General features: G+C 51.9%; 2 protein-coding genes across 2 annotated transcripts in view; both read right to left on the bottom strand.

Annotated features, from left to right (window-relative positions):
- The window catches only part of LOC147726031 (N-acetyltransferase 8F1-like), a 427392-nt gene extending 418407 nt beyond the window's left edge, over positions 1–8985 (bottom strand). The window contains exon 1 of the mRNA XM_086960146.1: positions 8973–8985. The gene's annotated coding sequence lies outside the window, so the exon portion shown is untranslated. The remainder of the gene's footprint in view (positions 1–8972) is intronic.
- LOC147726030 (N-acetyltransferase 8F1-like) overlaps positions 1–9085 on the bottom strand; it is a 203865-nt gene extending 194780 nt beyond the window's left edge. Inside the window, exon 1 of the mRNA XM_086960145.1 lies at positions 8973–9085. The gene's annotated coding sequence lies outside the window, so the exon portion shown is untranslated. The remainder of the gene's footprint in view (positions 1–8972) is intronic.
- Between the last annotated feature and the right edge of the window lie 11945 nt (positions 9086–21030).

Raw genomic sequence — 21030 nt, 5'->3', positions numbered from 1 at the left:
TCAAAACCCTTCCCTCCAATCTATTCAACCAGGCCTTCAAATGGCAGAGGTCTGTCATACCAGGTGCATGCCAAATGTTTTATAGCTGTCGCTGGGGAATTCAGAGATGTGCTCCTCCAGCCTCCAGTGTGGACTGGAGCCAAGCAAAAAGCACACAAAGAGTTTTAGAGTAGAGAAATGCCCACTTTCTAGAAGTGCCATTTCTAAGCTTAAAATGACAAATCCACCTTTACCACAAGGAAGGGTTTGTCATTGTGAATCCAATGATAGAAAACATCATAAACCTCCTCTGTTGCAATCCACTATTGCAGCTTGAAGTAATTTCAACCAATGCCCCTGTGAAGAGCAGACCCCATGGGTAGGGAAAACAGACATGGGTATTCTGTACTAATTTGGCAGGGAACATGCATGTGTACCTGCCATGCCTTTCACCTACCACTCACCTCACCCCTTAATACTTACCCCAGGGGTGCTCTAGGGGTAGTGAAAGGTCCCCTCAGAATTAGCCAGCGGTTTAGAAAGGCCAGCCAGGTCATAAGACCAGTAGTGCACACACAGGCCTGCAATGGCAGGCTTGACACGTTTTAAAACACCATGTAAGTACAACTTCCTAACATCTGTAGGAAGGGTATATGCACTTTCACACTGTATTTACAATGGGAAAGTGCTAAGAGGCCTAAGGGTACAAAAATAGAACCAGCAAACCCCAGAGGTAAAAAGCAAAACATTTAGGGAAACATACCTTAAGAATATCAGGTCTAACACCAACTAACTCGTAATTGTAAACTCAGAGCCAAAGGGGGTTTGTTAATGCAAGGGTCGGAATCAGAGTTGCCTGTCCTGCTCTTAGATGCTGAAGGTGTATTAAATTAGTTTTTAGCGTTTGTAATCTTAGGCCCTTGCGTGATATGGGGGCTCATTATGATAGCGGAAGGACCGCCACCCATCGCATGGTAATTTACCCACGTCCAAATTAGAATGGCGGTGGGTACCCCAGAGGGAGGAAAGTCAGTCCGCCACTTTTCCGCCAGAGGCATTCGCACTGATTGCCTGGCGGACTGGGCAGGGCCACTAATATGGTGGCTGTGCCTAGCAGGCACCACCTGCCATATTAGGATGTGGGTTTCAGGATGCCTTTCCAGGGCAGTGGGATAGGGTTTGGGGGCCCGTTGCTGGCCCCACTTGTGGAGGGGGTGGCTGCACTGGGGGGTACCCATGATACCCCCTACATTTCCATGCACCAAGTGGCAGGCACTGGATGGTGCTGCAGCCAACAGCACCACCCCCAAAGTTAAAGGCCCAGGATGCGCCTGGGAACATCCTAATAGCAGTGGTGGGACAAAGTCTGCCCGACATCATAATGAGCCCCATAGTTACTTATGTACATTTTGTATATGTGGTTTGCTTACATGTTGCTTGAACCAGGAGGCATCCTCAGCTATGCCGGGCCAACATTCTCTCTCCAACAGCGCAGCGCAGGGGGCCACATACTGCCCTGTGAACGTCTGCAGAATGAATGCATGATTGAGGACAGTCAATGTTCTCTTGCCCAAATACACTTTGTGGCTCAGAAGTGTGGGTGCATGTCCACTCAGAAGTCTCATCAGACTAATAATGCATTCACTCCAAAAGACTTTGATAAAGTTATGGTTACTAGTTAGAATCCTGGCAGTCCGCTCAGAAGTTCATCCAAAGTCCATGACCTGGGTCCCTCTGAGTTAATAAAGTTAATAATGCTTTGGTTTCAGCTCCAAGAAGCCCCTTCGGCAGCGGGAGTGCACTTTAAACTGCTGTCTAAGTGAGCACGGGTGAATTAACTGCTCTCTCGCCAGGACATTCAGTCCATGTTTAGATTTATTGATGAAAAGTTTGAAACAACTCTGAGCTGTCCAGGCTGCCACAAATGGAAGCAGTGCCAGATGCAGGCAGAAGAGACATAGCAATCAAAGACGGAGAAGCAAAGGCAAAAATAAAGGTCTACGCGGATGAAAAGAGAGGTAGTACGACAACGGCAACAGAGGAAATCAGACAGCCCATTCTCGACAGACCCACTGACAGTGACGGAAGTAAAAGGACCAATGATAACTGCAGCGGCAGGTCGATACCACATCACGAGAAATAGTTCGCATTTCAGAGGTTTGAAAACAGAAGAAGAACCACTGACCACAACCACTACAACGACAAGGGAAGAAGAGAATGAATCAGACAGCGAAAATGACAAAAGACCGAGAAGAGTGTGCAAGAGACCACAGAGACTTAGTGAAGAGATGTGATGTGATCAGCTCTCTGCATATCTCTCTCTCTCTCTCTCTCTCTCTCTCTCTATCTATCAGCATCGGAAATAATTTGTTTGCAACAAAGGGGGAGATGTTGTGACCTGATAAGCTGGGCACCAGGACCCACGGGGACACAGACTCTGGGGAGAGACACCGGACACCACATCCGGTCAAGGGGGCAAGGGGCAGAGCACTGGTCGCAGGGGCAAGGAAGGACGCATCCACACGAGCTTGTGAGCGACAATAATAAAGGTACCTGAAAATCATCACAGCGTGTCCTGTCATCTGTGGGGGGACCCTGCAGAACACCACATCCTGTAGGCTGTGTTTTATACCCATACAAACAAAATACGTGTTAATTGTCACAATGTCTCCTGCGTCTGACACCTTCAGCCCCGCCCCGTGTGTATTTTTTTCAGTCCTTGGCACCCGCCTGGGTCCTTTTGTGATTGATTGAGCTTTTATTCGATATGCAAGATATCTTGTAAGCGTACACAAAATACAGCCATTTACAAAACTACAAAAGACATTATTTAAAAAAGCTATTATTAAATGCACATTTAAAAAGGATAAAGGGACATGTGATGCCAGAATAAATTAACTAAAAGTGAATTAAACCGCTATTGACAGTCTCTTGCATCGAATCAACCAAAACTGTTTTAAAAATTTGGCTATACCACAAACAATAGGGGGGGAAGTGTCCGTCATTAGGATGCGCAGGGCTACTAGATAACTACGTATGCCCATATTGCGGCAAAGGGGTTTAAGCCAGAAACTCCTGGGTTTTGCATAGTCCGGACATTCAAATAGGATATGCGTAATGGACTCTATCCTAGTAGGACAACATGCACAAAAAGGGGACGTGTGAGCACCTGATTTCCACTTAGACACCAGAGCCCCAACTGGAAGGGAGCCCACTCTAAATTTAAAATACAGAGCTCGATCGACTGGAAGAGTAATTAGGTCCAGATAAGGCTCATAGACTACTGCATCTTTTACTGTTAAAAAGGCAGCTGTGGATTTACAATGTTCAGAGTTTGTAACTAGCTGTTCCGCAACCCAATTCCAGTAATGTCTCTTCAGAACCTCTTTTGGTGGAGCCGATCTTGATAGCCAACAGTCCCCCAGTCCAATTTCCTCCAAGAGTTTTTTGGTGTCTCTCAGCCATCTAATTTTTGTCCAACCTCCCAAGCTCATTATCTCCGCCAACCCTTCAGCGTACGATTTTAACTCTTCACCCCTCCAGATACGTGTCCATAACAAGAGTGGGCGAAGCCGGGCTTGGTCTTTAATGTTCTTACAACCTGTGTCCAGCAGCACAGGTACTGTTGGAGTGCTCGGAGGGATGGCGATTAAAGATTTCAGGAGCTTGCTCTCAGCTGTTGCCAAGGAGTCCGGACAGCAATGCCCCCACAGTTCGGCCCCGTACAAGGCTGATGTTACTACCTTAGCCTTGTAGATGTCAATTTACTGGGGTAAGCGACCGCCTTGGTGATGCCCGGAATTCCCTCAGGAGGGCACCTCCTACTCTCTTGTGGTTGAGGACCATCTTAGCAATGTGAGGTGACCAGTTCATGCTATCCGTGATCCGAATTCCGAGGTAGTCAAATTCGGACACTTTCTCCAAGGCAACAGAATTGAGAATAGGAGGGCGGCCCAGTTTCCTTGGTGGATTTAGGACTAAAAACTTAGTTTTGGCCACATTGATTACTAGGCCCTTTGCAACACAGAAGCTCTGGAAACGGGTTAACAGTTTCTGGAGGCCTTGCGGAGTCTTAGAGATCAAGAGCGTGTCATCCGCAAAAAGCAGGGTGGGGATCCGCACTCCTCCGAGGCAGGGGGCGTCGGCTGGTTCTTGCTGGAGATATTCCACCACCCCATTCACATATAATGAGAAAAGGGTGGGCGCCAGAACGCATCCCTGTCTCACACCCCTAGACACTGGTATTTTCTCTGTTAGCTCTCCATTTCTCCCCCAGCGGACCTGAGCAAAGGTGTGGGCGTGAAGGCTAATAAGGAGGGACAAGATGTAAGGAGGCAATCCCAGCCCATAAAGCACCCTCCATAGCTCCTCCCGGGGGACTAGGTCAAAGGCAGTCCTCAGGTCTATAAAAGCCAGGTATAGACTGCCCTTGCCTAGCTCCACCACCTTCCACCCAAGAAGTGCCAACCTAAACGCCTGCTCTATCGTCCCCATTCCTGCCCGAAAGCCTGCCTGGAAGTCTGATAATATTTTATTTTCCTCCACCCAATGGAGAATCCTACCAAGTATAGCTTTTCCTGCTATCTTTTGGGTGGAGTCTATCAGGCTTATGGGGCGGTAGTTCCCCGGGATTTCTCTGCATCCTTTTTTATAAATCGGGACCACCACCGCCCCCTTCCAGGAATCGGGCACTGGCCCTCCCATCATAATGTCATTAAGGAGAGCTGCAATAACCCTTCCCCACGCCACTGGATATGCCCGCATAAGGTCCCCCGGCAGACCATCTGGACCTGCTGCCTTGCGGGGGGCTACCCACCCAATTACCTTTTCGATCTCTAAAGGTGTAAAGAGATTATAGGTATGGGGCTCGGATACCAGTGGGGAGGTCACCCTAACATTTAGTTCTCCATCTGCCGGGAGGTATAAAGCCCCAAAGTGTTTTACCCAGCTTTGTGGGGGAATATTACAGGGTCTCATAGTTTCCTCAGGCCTGTTCCGGGAACCTACAAGGTTCCAGAAGCCCCTTGAATCTTTACTTTTGCTGGCATGGAGTAGGTCCTCCCAAAATTTCTCTTCCCACTCCATCCTAGCAATTTTAAGGGATCTATTGTAGGCCTTCCTTGCTTCCAGTATATCGCTATGGGATTTGTGCTTCACTGCCTCTACAAGAGTTGTTTTGTGTGCCCTACATGTTTGTGTGTACCAACCATTACCTTGTTTTTTACCTCGTTTATTTCCTGCCTTGCTAGAAGGGATGGTAAACACGTTTGTCAAAGCCTCTACTAGAGAGACAAAGACCCCACTCACCCTACCCACCCCTTCCGAGACCGACCCCAGATCTGACACTGCTTGATTTAAGAGGGTTGAGATTTCTCCCACCCTTTCCTCTGAGAGGACCAATTTAGCCCATTTTAGGCTCCTTCCACAGAGAGAGACTACAGACTCATCCGGGGGAGCTACTACGGGGTTAATGGGACCCTTTTTAGGAAGACACCACCACTGGGCCATGGTTAAGGAAAGTGGGTTGTGGTCACTTTCAATTGTCGGGACCACAACCATATCCCTCACTTGGCTCCAGAGACATACATCTAATAAGATGTAGTCTATTCTAGAGGTGTGTCCTGGTCTGTTATATCTATGAGCCCCCCCCCTATCCGAAGTTGTCCTTCCATTCACTGCCCTTAGGTTTAATTCAAGGCTTAGGGAGTATAGCTGTAACGCCACCTCTGACCATCTCATAAAACAGGGATCCCTATCCTAGTGTCCTCCTCGTCCTGGTCTAGGGCAACGTCCGAGCCCAAGGGCTCGAACGTACAGTTCATGTCACCCGCGACCAGGATACATGACTTGTGTGGAGTTGTAATCAAAAGGGTCTCTAGGAGAGATAGTACAGAGGACTTCCTCCCGCCCTTAGTCCCTCTGGCGTAGACATTATAGACATTTAGTAATATTCTACCCCTTGGGTCTCTTAAAATAATATTTTGGATATCCGGACAACCTGTCTGTGCCTCCTCTATTCTGCAGTCTAAGGATGCTGCTACCCATATGAGCAGGCCACCCGAGGGGCGTCCTCTCCCTGTTTCCGAGGTTAGCGCAGGCACAGAGTAGGAGGAGAATCCCACCCTATGTACCGACTCCAAACTCCAAGTCTCTTGGAAGATGCATAAGGAGTGCTCATCAACCAGGGCATTCCAGTCTGGGAGGGCCAACTTTCTTGCGATCCCTGCGACATTCCAGCTGAAAACCTTAAAGACTAGGTCCGTCACAGCTGATGTGTCGCTGGTCGCGAGAACACTACTGTCCGCAGGCCTCACAGAAGGAACTTGCAAATGACAATCTAGAGGAATGGGCAGAGAGGCTACCAACCCACTGGCGCTTGCAGATGAGGGTGAGGCTGTTCGGAGTGGTGATACTACCATTGGGTCTATTCTATTAACATTTGCAGTATCTGCAACTGCAACTGTGGTTTCCCTCGTGTCGCCCTCCTCCAGTCAATAACTCCCTGGCACCCAAGGGGGGTTCAGCCCATTGCCCCCAAGGCCCCCAGCCCAGCGTGTGTCCCAGTTTTGACAAAAACCAAGAACACTAGGACCCTCCCATGGCGACATAGCAATTTGCCTTGGGTAAAAAAAGGTTAAGTCCACTACTTTAACCCCTACTGAATCCATGTTTTTTATAGGACTACAGATGGTGCTCACTACTCTGGGATCTTGGAAGTTTATTATTATACAGTCCCCCTCCTGTATTTTTTTCCCCTGCCCTACCCACCCTACTCTGCGAACACTTAGGATAAGCCCATCCACGCCAGTCGGAATTGGCTTATTTGACTTTAGCCAGTGAATGCACTTATTCTTAAGAGATTGGTGGTTCTCCAACTGACCTTCTTTCAGAGGGGGAACATTTACTAATACGGCGACAAAAGGTTGACAATCTGGTGGGAGGTTTACAGGGGGGATCCGCCGTGTGAGATTTCGAGGGGCCACTGTAGTGACAGCTGGGGCTATAGATTGGGGAGCAGTTTTGGCGACCATTCCTGTCGCTGCTCCCTTGACTTTATCTTGTATACCAGGTGTTTGGCTAGCTTTTACTTTACCTCTGCTTGCCTGGGGCTGCACTTGTGGAAGTGGCTTAGGTGTAGTTTTGGCAACCTCTATAGGTGTTGACGTTCCCTTGGGTTGGGGCCCTGCTGTAGGTGGGGAAGGAATTTTAGGTGCTAGGGCTTGCACTCTGCTAGCTTCAGCCTTATTTGGCCTGTTTGGAGGATTAGAATCTACCTGTGGTGGTAAGGAAGCTACTGGGGGCGCACTCCGCGTTGGTCCCATGTCCTGATTGTCGCTCACTCTTTTTAGCTGTTTAAATGTAGTTTTAAGTGAGTAGAACCCATCGAGGGTTGATTGCTCTAGTTTATCTATTCTAGCCCCCAGGCCCTTAACCTGAGTCAGCAAGGGCATCAAGAGGCTATTTACCCTCTCCAAAATGGTATCAATGGTCATGGGATCGATAAATTTGGGGACATTATCAGTACTATTACTAGTGGGTGGGCAGGTATTTATACCCATGTGTGAGACCACAGCATCCCCCTCCTCCTCAGCCTTATCCTCTGGGAACAGGCCTTTTGCGTCTTTCCCGCCTTGGCCAAAAGACTTTCTTGTTCGTTTGTAGAGCGCGGCCTGTCTCACCAGCCTGCCCTTAGTATGGTTACCTGCCTTTTTGCTTTTAGCCCTTTTGTTCTGCCTACTTGCGTCAGTTACAGAAGGCACCCCATCTGGGATTACTATGGTGGGGGTGGGTGATATTGGCAATGGTGACTGAGTTGTAGTTTTGTTTAAGGGCGAATGGGGTGCAGGTGGAGATGATGTGCTTGGGCCACCCTCTTCCTCAATGCCACTAGGAAGAAGTGCGGCCAGATGTTCCAACCTGTCTATGTTTTGCCCTATTTCTAGCAACTGGGGGGGTCTATAGAGCAGCCCGGGACACCAACAGGGGGGGCAGATTGGTCCCGCTCACAAGCCGGTGTCAAGGCCTGTGCAACGGCCCCCAAAGATGAGCGTCTGGAAGGGAGATAGACCTCTGATAGACGGCGTTCGGACATAGCAATCTCCTTTTCTATGACTGCCGCCACTCTAGTGATAAAGCGGTACATAGTTCCGATCACTGGGCTCCCACCAGCAACTCCCCTTTCGCCCTCACTCCTGAGCAATTTGCCAGAACGGGTTGACATGGTTAAGGGTAAACTCTAGGGAGTCACACACGGCCCACCTGTGCTCCGCGCTGGATGTAAGAGACGTGGCCCAGCCCAGCCTCTGTCAGCCCCTGACTGCCACAGACTGCCCGCCCTTTGCTCGGGCTTCGCTCGGCGTCCCGCACGCGTCCCGCTGTGCGTCAAGAAGGTCGTTAAAGTAGGTGGTTGTGGGCGGGGGGCGTGTCTCCCAGGAGGCGCGGCCGTGCGCACCTGGGCTGATGCAGGGACTCCTGGGCTCTGTAGTCCAGGTGATGTTTCGCCCTCCTCCTTGCCGCCTCCTGACTCCAGTGAAGTCCTTGGTGCCTGGCCCCTCGCAGCAGCCTGCGATGCGGCACCCGCGAAGCGGGTGCGGCGAGCAGTGGCAGAAGCAGCGGTGCAGCGGTGTCCAAGGGTCACAGGTCAGCAACAACGATCCGTGGCTCCTTCACCTCTCCCTCAACAGAGTTTGAGCGGTCCTTTTGTATACTCAGATAGCTGCTGTGAGATTCAACCACGGTCGTGTTTCTATTCTATTTGATAGGAACTGGTTAAAAACACAAGCAGCGCTCTCTACTCCTAAAATAGACACTTGAGAGCTGTTTCCGATGACAATCATTAATGCAGCTGTGTGCAGGTAAAGGAGTGAGACGTTTAACACTAAATTATTAAAGCAGAGGGTGGCTAATCTTGGCCTGAATCTCACAGCCCAGACGCCCCACCTGGAATGTAAATAAACCTCTGACAATGTAAACAGAGTGTAAAGACAACTTACCTCCGCCGGCGGACAGAATCTTCGCAGAGCCGTGGAAGTAGTGAAGCCAGCAGCTGCCTGTCCACATTGGCCCTGGTTCTTCCCAGCTCCCCCTCCAGCCTCCTCTTCCGGTATCGAGTGTGCTTGCCAGCAGATAATGGCAGCCAAAAAACCCTTGGCAGAGGTTTTACGTGCACTGCACAATAATAACAAGGCCCAAAGGTCCTACAGTCCCCCGGCTGCGTGGAGATCATGTTTACTTCGGATCTGCACACATTTTGTGCCAACTTCCTCAAATCCTGTATGCTTTCGAGCTACAGACAAGTATGCACAGAGTATGTGGCTGGCTGAATGCTCCATGCCCCATACCGAAGAGAACATATAGTTGTGAGAAGTTGGCCTGGTATATGCTGTCCACTAATTAAAGTGTGGACTTTGCACCAGTCCAAACGACCCTTATGATGCATGAGGTTATAGATATCCTTTGGAAAGCTTTCCTAGTGGTAGCTGTGGAGAGCAGCCTTAAGGCTTAATCTGGAAGGAATGTAAAGAAGCTTGTTTGTTAGAGGTAAAGCTGTTTCATATGCGTCAATCGAGTAGGAGTTATTTACAGTTACCCATTTCATGTTTAACAATGATATATCTTATGATCTCATGCTTAACAATGATATTTCTTTATGATCTCAGTATTCATAATCATTAACATGTCTGTTTAGTATTAGCGCTGCATTTGAATGTAGCAATGCTTGTTGGTTTTCAAATGGATTCCCGCGCTCAGTATTTCAGAGACAGTCTGTGGTGTTGCGCTCTAGTCTTTGTATGCACTCACCCAGGGCATGCCGGGAAGTGTGGGCAGCCATTTGAGATGGCGCGGGTAAATGTATTGTTAAGTCGTGTTCCCGGCGCTCGGGAATAAAAATCTACAAATTCACCACCTATCCGGCTGCTTAGTGTTTATTTATGCGGCGGAACCTCTACAAATTTGGCGACGAGGCTCAGGATAGCGCTGCTACTGTCCGTTCAGCGGCGCTCGTTTACGAACCCACGAGGCACCGTGATAATCCCCAAGTGCAGGAGAGGAGGCGACCACCACAGTGGGGAGTGCAGGAGAGAGGCCACAGAGAGCGTACATCCACATTGGGCTCCCCCCGCCGGGAAAGTGTTCACAGTCCCACAAGGGGCAGGCAGGCAAGCCCACCACCAGGACAGCACACAGGGCAGCTCAAGAGCCACCGCGCAGGAGGGCAGTGAGCCAAGCGCACCATCCTGGAGAAGACAACCCCAGCAGCAGAGTGCAGATCTACTCAGGGACACTCCATTCCACCAGGACGAGTGAAGGAGCCGGTATCACCCACATAAACCGTAAGTCGCCACGGGAGCCGCAACTGCGCAACCTTGCACACATCAGCACAGGTCCTACTTGCATAAGGGTGACCCAACAAGCATCAAACAACAAACCCCTCAGGGAGCGTAGAGCTGGATGACCAAAGAGCTAACCGCGGAGGGGATAGCCACCCTTTCCCTGTGCAAGCAAGTGGAGCTGAGGAGAGGCAAGCCCCAGGGAGCCCGCCAGGAGTGGCAGCACAACCAGCCCCACAGCCATGCAACGCAAGCAACATGTGTGCACAGTCGTCCTCCCTCACCAACTTAGTCCCCCTTCTTGCCCAAAAGGGGCGAGCCGGCAATGCCGTGGAAAGACTGGAAGCGCTATTTCTTGAATTACTTATCCGCGCTAGAAGAGGAGGGGGAATGGACCTTTTCCACCTCAAGGAGAAAGAAAATATTTCTACACAACCAAGGCCCAGAAGGCATCAGAGTGTATGACGACCTGGTAAAGAAGACCAGACTCCCTAACAACATGGATGAATTCCAACACCCGCTAGAGGATCTCGACTCCCATTATCTCCCAGTAGTATGCACCGCAATTGACAGATGCAATTTCTTCCAAAGGAAACAGAGCAGCGGGGAATCGATCGATGAGTACGTAGCCGCACTACAGAAGCTAGGTGTGGCGTGCAAGTTTGGCACGCTACACGGCGAACTCACCAGAGATCAGATCATAATGCAAAAGGCAAACACAGCAATCCAAGAAAAGTTATGTGTCAACGGAGATGCACCCCTCAAGGAAGTGGTAGCACTCGCGAAGAAAGCCGAGTTGTCCAAAAGATGCACAGAAGGAGCGAGAAGAGAGAGCATCAACAGGACCCCCGTGTGCAAGAATTCAGAGAAAAACAAACAAGAAGGGATACAACAACAAACACCATCAGGCACCAAGTATCAGAAGAAATACCCCCCACGATTCACAAAAGCCCAAAGACCGCAAGGAGAAGGCAGAAATACCTCAACAGATGTGGTAGCCAGACACACTCAAGCACCGACAAAGGATGCCCAGCCTTCAGAGCCAAGTGCTCCTACTGCGGAATAATGGGGCACTATGAAAAGGTATGCCGGCGCAAACTCAGAAGAACTGAAGTGAAGTACGTCACTCAGGGATTGGATGGAGACGACGAAGTCCCCGATGAGGAAGAAGAAGATGAAGTCTTGTGCATAGATGACCTGGTTCTATGAATAGACTTCCTAAGATGCAAGAAGCTGGCATTACAGATGACGAACGGAGGAGTGCACGTGGACATAGTGGCGGATTCAGGCTCCCTGTACACCATAATTCAACGAACAGTATGGGAGCGAGACTTTGAATCCAGAGTGGGCGCGAACCTGGTTCTCACAGACATACATCCAGTCGCATTCACAGGCGAACCTATACCAATGGTAGGTTATCGTCCACTGATGTTCGAGTTCAAAGGGCGTACTGCAGAAGGAAAATTATATGTTGCAGAGAAGGGACCTTCGGTACTAGGGTGGAAGGACCAAGGAGCTCTCGGAATCCAGCTCAACCCTGGAGGGACAACCTAAGTGTTAATGACAGACACCGTCCAGAATTACAAAGAAAACGTATGGAAGAAGGAATACCCGGAAGTCTTCAAGGGGACGATAGGTCGATTAGCAAAATTCACTCACAAAATCTGCCTCAAGGCCGAAGCTAAGCCTATAAGCCACAAGGTTCGCAACATCCCCTTCAGAAGCAGAGAGGCCGTGCAGGAAGAACTACATCAGCTGGAGGGCAATGGAATTATCGTGGCCATTGAAAGCGCTGAGTGGCTCGCACCACTGGTAGTCGCACAGAAACCTAATTGAAAGGTACGCCTCTGTGTGGACCTGAGAGAACTTAACAAGAACATAGTGGTGGACAAGTTTCCACTACCCCGGATAAACGAGATGTTAGCGAAGACAAAGGGAGTCAAATGGTTCTCCACGGTGGATCTCACTTCGGCATACCACCAAATTGCCCTATACCCCTTGTGCAATCACCTGACATCGTTTATCACACCATTCGGGTGCTACAAGTTGATAAGGATGCCGTTCGGCTTAGCATCAGCAGCCACAGTATTTCAAAAACTCATGCACCGGTTGTTCCAGAAGGTGGATGGAGTGCAGTACTTTCAGGACGACATCCTCATCATGGGGAAATCAAAATGTGATCACAATGCGAAGCTGAACCCAGTCCTGACTATCCTAGCACAAAATGGACTCACTGTAGAGTGGGAGAAATGCAAGTTTGGAGTAGGATCAGTGACGTACCTGGGTCACGAGATTAGCGAAAGAGGGATAGAACCGAACCGAGCCAACATAGCGGCCATCAAAGAAGCGCCCACACCCAAGCAAAAGGAGGACATCTGCTCCTTCCTGGGGATGGCGGAGTTCTACAGCAGATTCGTTCCTCACTTCGCATCCAAAGCACACCACTTGTGACAACTCCTGAAGGAGAAGAATACTTTCAAATGGCCGGAAGAAGAGCAAACTGAATTTTATCTTCTAAAACTGGACATATGCGCAGCCGTTCCTCTCAATGGGTTTGATCAGGCAGCCCTGTCTAACCACAGACGCTAGCGACAAGGGACTAGGCGCTGTGCTTACGCAAAGGAGGAGAAGTCACCACAATCAGTTTCGCTTTAAGGTCACTAGCACCCAACGAGGAAAAATTCAATGATTGAAAAAGAAATGTTGGCCACAGTCTGGGCCATGGAGAGGTTCCAACAGTTCTTATGGGGTTCGAAATTCTTGCTCCGCACGGATCGCAAACCACTGGTGAATGTCCTGACCTCCTGCGGACATGCACACACGACACCCCGCATAGCAAAGATGACCCTGGGCTACTTGATTATGAGTATGAGGTGGAGTACCTTCCTGGCACCAGGAATAAAGCGGCTGACTTCCTAAGCCGAGCAGCAGCAATGGAACCAGCAGCGAATCAAGAACCCTCAGATGGGAAGACTACATGGTTGCGCTCACGCAAGACCACAAGGGGGTGAAAAGTATGCAGGAATGGGAGGAAGCGTATGCCTGTGATGACACACTGAAGGCGGCGAAGAAATGTGTGACACAAGGATGGATGGACAAAAAGCATCTTGACAGCAATAGGAGGAAATTCTGGGAAGTCCGAAAAGAATTGTCCATCGGAGACAACCCCGTGTGTATTCTAAGAGGAGACAAAGTGGTCCCCCCCCCACAACCATTAGTAAATCATCTTCTGACCATTTTACATGACGGACATTTAGGAATAGTGAAAACCAAGGCAAGGACAAAAAAGGTGTATTGGTGGCCTGCCATGGACAGTCAAGTGGAAAGACACATCAGGATGTGTGAACATTGCAGGAAAGCCGACAAGGCACAAGTCCTGCTAAGCCCACCACTAGGAAAGTTCTCGTGTCCCCCTAGTCCAAAGGAAGTGCTCTCGGTAGACATCCTGGGCCCCATTCTGGATATCAATGGAGTGCCCAAATATGCAATGGTACTTGTGGACAGGTACTCCGTAGGAACACGTAGATGTTCTGCCAGAGCCACCATCAGAGCCTTACACTGGCTACCGATGCAAGCAAGTATCCAGTTTAAGTGTCTTTGTATGGCGTTTAAAATCCTAAAAGGTACCAGCCCTGAGCTACTCCGCCCTCTTCTAATCCCATACATTCCCCAACGTAGCTTGTGCTCCTTGGGTCAACATCTGGTAAGTATACCAAGGATTAAACTATGCCGTGCTGGGGGCCGTTCATTTCTGCTCTTGGCGGCTAAATTGTGGAATTCTTTGCCAGTCTTCATGCGTGGTATAGAGGACGTACTGACATTCCGGAAAGCCATTAAGACCTTCCTTTTTCCACTGACTTATGGATTTTGTCTCCTCTGCCTGCATCTGCTATCTTGTACAATTAGACGGACAGCACCGGGACGCCCCTTAGCTGGGGCAGCTGTGTGCTTAACAAAATTATAACATAACATAACATAACTCCAAGTGGCCGTAAGTAGAGGTATGTGAAGTGGCCGACTCAGAGGCGGTGTTATCCTTCCTCACCTCCACATTCTTAAGAGAAGGAATCCCAAAGGTGGTGACCTGTGACAATGGACCGCAGTTTACTTCAGAGAAATGGAATGCATTCTTGGACCGCAATGGGATCGAAGTTAAGCACACCCCAGTGTACCACCCGGCAGGAAACGGACTAGCAGAGAGGTTCAATCGAGTAAACATGGAGTCGGTACAGGCAGCGATGAGTGCAGGACAAGACTGGGAGAAGGAACTCAAAAGAATGATATGGGCTTATCGCATTACCCCAGCAAACACGGGGTACAGCCCTTTAAAAATATTACGTGGATATGATCCTTTCACGAGAGATAATATAGCATGAAAACAACTCATCATCCAAAGCAATTGGTCCCCGGCTGTGGTGCGCCGCAATATCGACAAGGCGCAATCCGTATACACTGAATATTACAACAAAAGACACAACGTCAAGGATGTAATCCTGGAGAAGGGCAAATGGGTAAGAGTGAAACAGGCAGTACTGAAGAAGAAAGGAGGCATCAAGTTTAGCCCACCGTTACAAGTGGTGGAGCCATGCACCAGATCAGCCCTACTGAGTGACGCGAAAATATGGTCGCAAGATAGAATGGCAAGATGCAACCGAATCATGAAGTGGGAAGACCCTGCGGAAATGAGCCCGCTTACCACAGAAGAAAGCAATCCACCAGAAGCTGCGCCAACACCTGAGAGAGCAGCTCAAGGTACAGCTACTCCCAACCGAGGAAGTGAAGATCCCGACACCCTGGAGGGGAAAGATGGTGTGGAAGTAGCCGGTCAGTCAACACCATGGAGCCCAGGTGCCAAAGGGAGAGAGAGAGTGCAGCAGGTGAACGCGACGGACGAGAGAAGATTCCCAGTTGCTGACCAAAGGGTGGACATTACCTCGACATGTTCCCGTACCAGGTTGGGTAGGCGAGTCAAGATGCCGAAAAGATTTGAGGACTTTGACATGGAAGTCAAATAAGACTGTTATGTACATTTGTTCCCTTGTCCCCCCTCTCCACCAGCTCTTTTCCCATCAGCATAAGGGGGGAGATATGTGGTGTTGCGCTCTAGTCTTTGTATGCACTCACCCAGGGCATGCCGGGAAGTGTGGGCGGCCATTTGAGATGCCGCGGGTAAATGTATTGTTAAGTCGTGTCCCGGCGCTCAGGAATTAAAATCTACGAATTCACCACCTATCCGGCTGCTTAGTGTTTATTTATGCGGTGGAACCTCTACACACTCTCACATGCTTGAAACCGCCAGGTTAAATCCACGTGAAGCGTGCTGTGCACTGGAAACGTCACGTCAGACTGGAACTATTTAAATGAAATGAAATGAATGAAGCTTATATAGCGCATGACTTACCCTGGGGCATCTCCGCGCTTGCTTAGGGAACCCGTCCTGGTATTCCCCTGTGAGATAACCCTGGCAAGATATCCACAAGGTGAAAGCCAGGCATCCCACCGCCGAAGCTATTGCCCAGAGTCACAGAGTGCGAACCCGTGAGTCGAGAAGGCACCAGAGCGAGAATGCGGCCCCCGGGGGAAGCGAAGGTCGCAGACCAGTCTTCCCCCGGGGTTTTCGCGCAATACGGAAGGACAAGGTGGAGGGCGGGACTACAGGGGTTAAAGGAAGGGGTGGGATGGGGGAGGGCATATAAGGTGTCAGGAGAGGAAGATCCGGCCTCTTCCTGACACCTGAGCACCACCGGGAGGGTGTTTGTTAATTTTGTGGTAGCCGTAGGGTAGTTTGGAATGGGGGGGCCGATTTGTCGATCGGCTTTGTGGCTGGCCTTAGCGATTTTAGCCCTGCGGCTATGTGGAGATGCCCCTGGGGATTTTTGCGGCGTGACCCGGGTTTTCCACCCCGAGGAGACTGCGGAGCTTGGGCTGGCCGAGTGGAGAGGCAGCTTCGGGCACGGCCCCTGGCCTGGGGGTCTACCCGAGTAGTAAGTGGTGCGCGTGCGGGGGAGTGGCCGGGTGCGGAGGCGGGGGTCGGGACTGCGGCCTTCCTGCTACTGTGCGCGCCGGTGGGGGCTGGTAGTGAGGGGTTTTCCTGGCGGGGAGCGGGCGGGGGCCCTGCGCCGCGTGTGCCTGGTTCGGCTTTCACTAGGCTTTCCCTGAGTTTTTCCCGGGTTTTGGGTGCTCTGCCTTTGCTCGGTGGGGGACGGGTGGGGGGTGGCGCGCGACCGGTGCGAGGCCGATGGGGGCCCCGCAGCGGGGGCGGGGGGGGGTGTGCGTGCTTGCGTCGCCGGCGGCCTCTGGGGGGTGATTCCTGCTGGGTGCCTGGGGGGCGGGAACGGCCCCAATTTGGCTGGGGGGTGGGGGTTTGGTACGGAGCTGCCCCTTGCCTTTAGTAGCATTCCTTCCTTCGGCAGACAGGCGGGCCTGAGTTTGTGGCGGGCATTTCTCGGCGAGGGGCGGGGGCGGGTGGTGGGGGGAGGGGGGGCCGGGACCGGGCCCCTTGGTGAGTTGGTAGGCGGCACTGTGTAGGGTAGCGGGGTCACGTGTGAGGGACGGCCATGACGGCTCGAGGCCCGGTGGTGTTGGGGCTCACCTGGTTCTGGCGACCAGGTGGAGGAGGCGAACTGAGGATGGCGGTCCGGCTCGGCAGCGGGTGTGACACCAGTGGGGCGCACTACGGCTTCCTAACGCTGGTCCGAAGCAGTAGGGGGGTCCGCGGCGGCCTGCCCTCCGTCGTGGGATTCGCGCAGCGTCCAATGCAACGTTTTTCTTTGTCCAAGCAATGTTTACTTATGTATGGTGTGACCTGTTCGGTTTGTGCGGTGTGAGAGTCGGTGTGTTTGGTGTGATAGCAGTGCTGGGGGTCGGTGGGTGTGATGGTGTAAGGAGTTGTGGGCTCTGTGGGAGTTGTGTGGTGGGGATGTTGGGTCGATTGGAAGTTTGTGTGAGCGGGGCTGGGGGCCGTTGGGTCGTTTCAGGGAGAAAAATGGTGGCTGGGCGGTTTCTTTATGGTGGCGGGGGTCATGGGCGGCCGTGGTAGGATCCGCGGGCACAGCCGAGATGGGATGGCGCCCAGGAGCAGAGGGGCGTTGTGCTGGAGCACCTTTAGGTACACGTTGTGGCTGGGGCCTGGGGATAAGGTATGATCCGGGGGGGACCATGGCGCTTCTGCTGCAGGGCGCTGCAGGAGTGGGGGTGCCCTGGGGGATGCCAGGACGGCTGCTGGATGGAGTACTGACGGGACCCGGGTGGGTGGCGAGCTTCACAGTGGATAGTGCAACAGCAGGGTTGACGGGGATGGCCGGTCGGCTCCCATGTGGTCCTTTGGTGATATGGCATTTGGTTGCTCGGGTTGGTAGTGGCTCTGGGATGGATGTTTCTACCCCGGAGAGTCCTCCGCGGGATACAACGCTGCCCTACCCATTACGGGCGGGCAGGCGTGGCGGCGTCACGTGGGCGCCAGAGTGGACTGGAGAAGGTGGAGGCGGGGCCTGGATGCTCCTGGGGTGTTGGCCAGGTTTGGGTGTACCACGTAGGTGGAGGACTGCTGCCCATCTTGATTTAGCGGATGCACAAAAGGGGGGGGGGGGGTGGTCCCGGGGGGCTGCTCACGCACGGGCGGGGGGATGATTGTACGGGATTATGCTGGGGGTTCGGAGGTTTTCGTTTTCAGGACTTGGGGATTTGGCAGTTGTGCTTTCCTACCTGCTGACGTATTCTGAAATATTTCTATAGTTCCTTTGTTGTTGAGATCAACTCTGACGTCCCACGGCTTTCCTTTCGACTCAGTGCAGTCTAGCCAGATTATGTGAGAATTACCTTTTCGGGAAGTCTCTACCTTTGCAGTGCGATAAGAAAAGTAAACGCAAGGGTCCTGGTTAGGAGGATAAGAACCAACCTGCGAGGATTTTGACCTCTATAATGGCCTGGCCTTTCACCTTTGTCTTTCATAACACAGCAGCTGGGACATAAGACCAAAATATAATGGCGTCTTTGTTGGTCATTCCGATTCTGTTCTCCGACATGTTTCTTTTGGGGTTGCTGCCCCACCTTCCGGTGGCAGTATATCCATGTACGCTCACGACTCGAAAAGCGTGCATTCGGTTTCCAGTTAAGTCTCTATGCTGAGTAAGGGGTTGGGTGGGAGTACTGGACCAGAATGAGGTGCAGTGTGAATAGAGTCCAGATATCCCAGAGGTGTAAAGGAGGTTAGAGCCAGGCGTAACCTTACACTCTAAAGCGGTAGCTTGGTCCGGCAGTAGGGCAGTACCACAGGGCCGTGTGAGCATGTGTCGTGCGCACTCAGTCAGCAAACTGTTTCGGATACAGAATGAACTCCAGGCCGATTGTTTATATCAAAATATAGTTGCTTTCTTTCTAGACCCAACAGGGGTCAACAATATGCTGTTCGCAATCTGGGAGGTCTCGGATGAGTTCTTTGCGGTGAGCCAATTAACTCTGTACAGACGATAGGTACGGGGGCTGGAGTAGGCAGCACACTTCTATCCACAATTTGGCATTGGGCTCAATGGTTTTCCTTATATGAACGCAGTTGATTGCTTTGTGTATTATTTTGATAATTCCAGAACTGGCTCCAGGGTTGCATATCTAGGGTCTGTGGAAGTTGGTCTGTACGAATTGTAAGTGTGCATTGTACCTGATTTCGGGAGTCTTGCCGGGTCTGCTCTCTGTTTGCCGCAGGCAGCGATTTTCGTACCTGCTTCCTTATGTTATGTGAATGAGCCGTAAGGGGGCCGGGGGATCACCAGGTATTTTATTGGGGACGACTTCTTCTTTTCTACCAGGGGGTCAGGAGGTAAGTCAGGAGCCAGGTTTGTCGCCTGGAGGAGGGGGGGGTGGTTTCTCCCAGCAGGTGGGTAGTGAGGAATCCACACATGACATGTGGTAATTCTAGAAATGACATCATATAGGAATACAACAGGGTGATCGCCACAGGAGGTGCACTAGCGGGGTGTGGACGTTTAGGGGCGGGTTCCCCGGTGATTAGGTGGTGGTCGGTAGGAGACTGGGGCGAAGGACATTGGAAGGTGTTGGTGCCGTTACGTTTGCCATACGGCGCAGGGGATGTACGGTTGCCTTGATTTGGGGACACATGCAGGGGGATGGTTGCTGGGATGGGTCAAGCTGGCAATGTCCTGAGGTGCTTGGCTGGGGAGGTGTTTCCAAGGAACGGAACATGGGGCGTCCTGGTCGGGCGCAGTTTTGTGCTTGGGGGAGACAGTTTGGTTGGCTGAGGATTTGGAGGTCCAAGACATGACGCTTGGGGTGATGGGGGCGGTCCGGTGTGACTTGGTGGTGGGGGCCTTTGGTCAAAGGGAGCCGCCTGTCATGGTCCAAGAATGGTGGGGACTGTTGCTCATTACGTGGGGGTGATGGTACGGGCGGTGGATGGTCGTCCACGGGCGCCTAGCTTGGCCAGGATTGGCCGGAGACCATTTTGGGTACGGAATGCAGGAACGGATTGGTGAATGGTCATTCACTGAGTGTGGTGGGAGCCACAGTAACTTGGCCGACGCATGGGGAGATGGGGGATGAGGTGTGCATGGCCGTGCAGGATTTCGGCTATTACCAAGGATCGATTTGGTTTGATCGGGGGATTCCTTTTGGACCGCGAGCGGTCTACGGATGCTATTGTTTGCCGAGGGAGGCAGAGGAGGGGGGTGTATGGGGTGGATGGTCGTTCACCTCGGAAATGGTGAGGGGGCACCTTGGGTGCCTAAGGTATGGCCCGGGCCAGTGGTGGTTTTTGTGAGCCAAGGACGCGTGGTGGACGGTCGTCCACCGCGAAGGGGGGAAATGTACGACTCACGTAGGTGTACAGGATGATGTGAGGGCAACAGGCGGGGTTTTTTATGCTCACCTTTGTGCGCAGTTGTTCATTGGCATCACTTGGGCATCTGATGTCTGCGTCATCGCTCTGGACTGTTTCTTTGTCTTCTTGAGCTCTTGGGGCTACTCATTCTGTGCAGAGGGGATGCACTTACGTACGGGGGAGGAACATATGATTGCAGGTTCCTCGGCTTTGGGTGGGGCTCCTTTTATGGGCCAGGGCGGTCAGAATAGTTCATTGGCTGCCGTAGGGGTAATGGATGGGGGCGCCTGGGGGTGGATGGTCGTTCGCCCCGGAAAGGGGGGCACCTTGGATGGACGATGAGTGGTCCGGAGCGGTCGCTTGTCCTGCTGGACATGAGTTCGGGTGGTGGGAGGAGGCCTGGTGGTGGTTGGCCGTTCGCCACGGGGGGGGAAGACAGTTTTCGGTTCCCAGGATTGGGGCCAGACATGTGGCTGGTCTATTTGAGGGTTGGTCCAGGTGGTGGATGGCTGTTCACTGAGTTGTGGGGGGGTGCCGTTTCCGGCTGGGGTAGGTCCTAGGCGGGGTTAGCTTGCCCGACACACAGGCGCAGGTGGGAGTGATGGAATATCACTGCATTGCGACCAACATTCAGGAGGGGTTTTTTGTCCTGGGGACGTTCCTGCCTTGCAGGGGACGGATGTTGGGTGGATGGTCGTTCACCGGGTGTTGCTGTGGGAGGCTGCCTTTCGGCGTGGGAAGGACGGGCGCGTGGGCCCCTTCTGGAAAGGGCACCTTTCGTGATTCATGTTGGCAACGAGAGGGGTGCTTTGCTGCAGGACGCAGGGGGAGGTGGTGGATGGTCATCCACTGGGAGGCTGTTGGGTCGCTGGCAGGAGGCGAAAGGTG

Source organism: Lissotriton vulgaris, chromosome 3_1 (genome assembly GCF_964263255.1).
Source record: "Lissotriton vulgaris chromosome 3_1, aLisVul1.2, whole genome shotgun sequence".
Lineage (NCBI taxonomy): Eukaryota > Metazoa > Chordata > Amphibia > Caudata > Salamandridae > Lissotriton > Lissotriton vulgaris.
The sequence above is the reverse complement of the archived record's forward strand: the minus strand, read 5'-3'. Positions and strand labels throughout refer to the sequence as shown.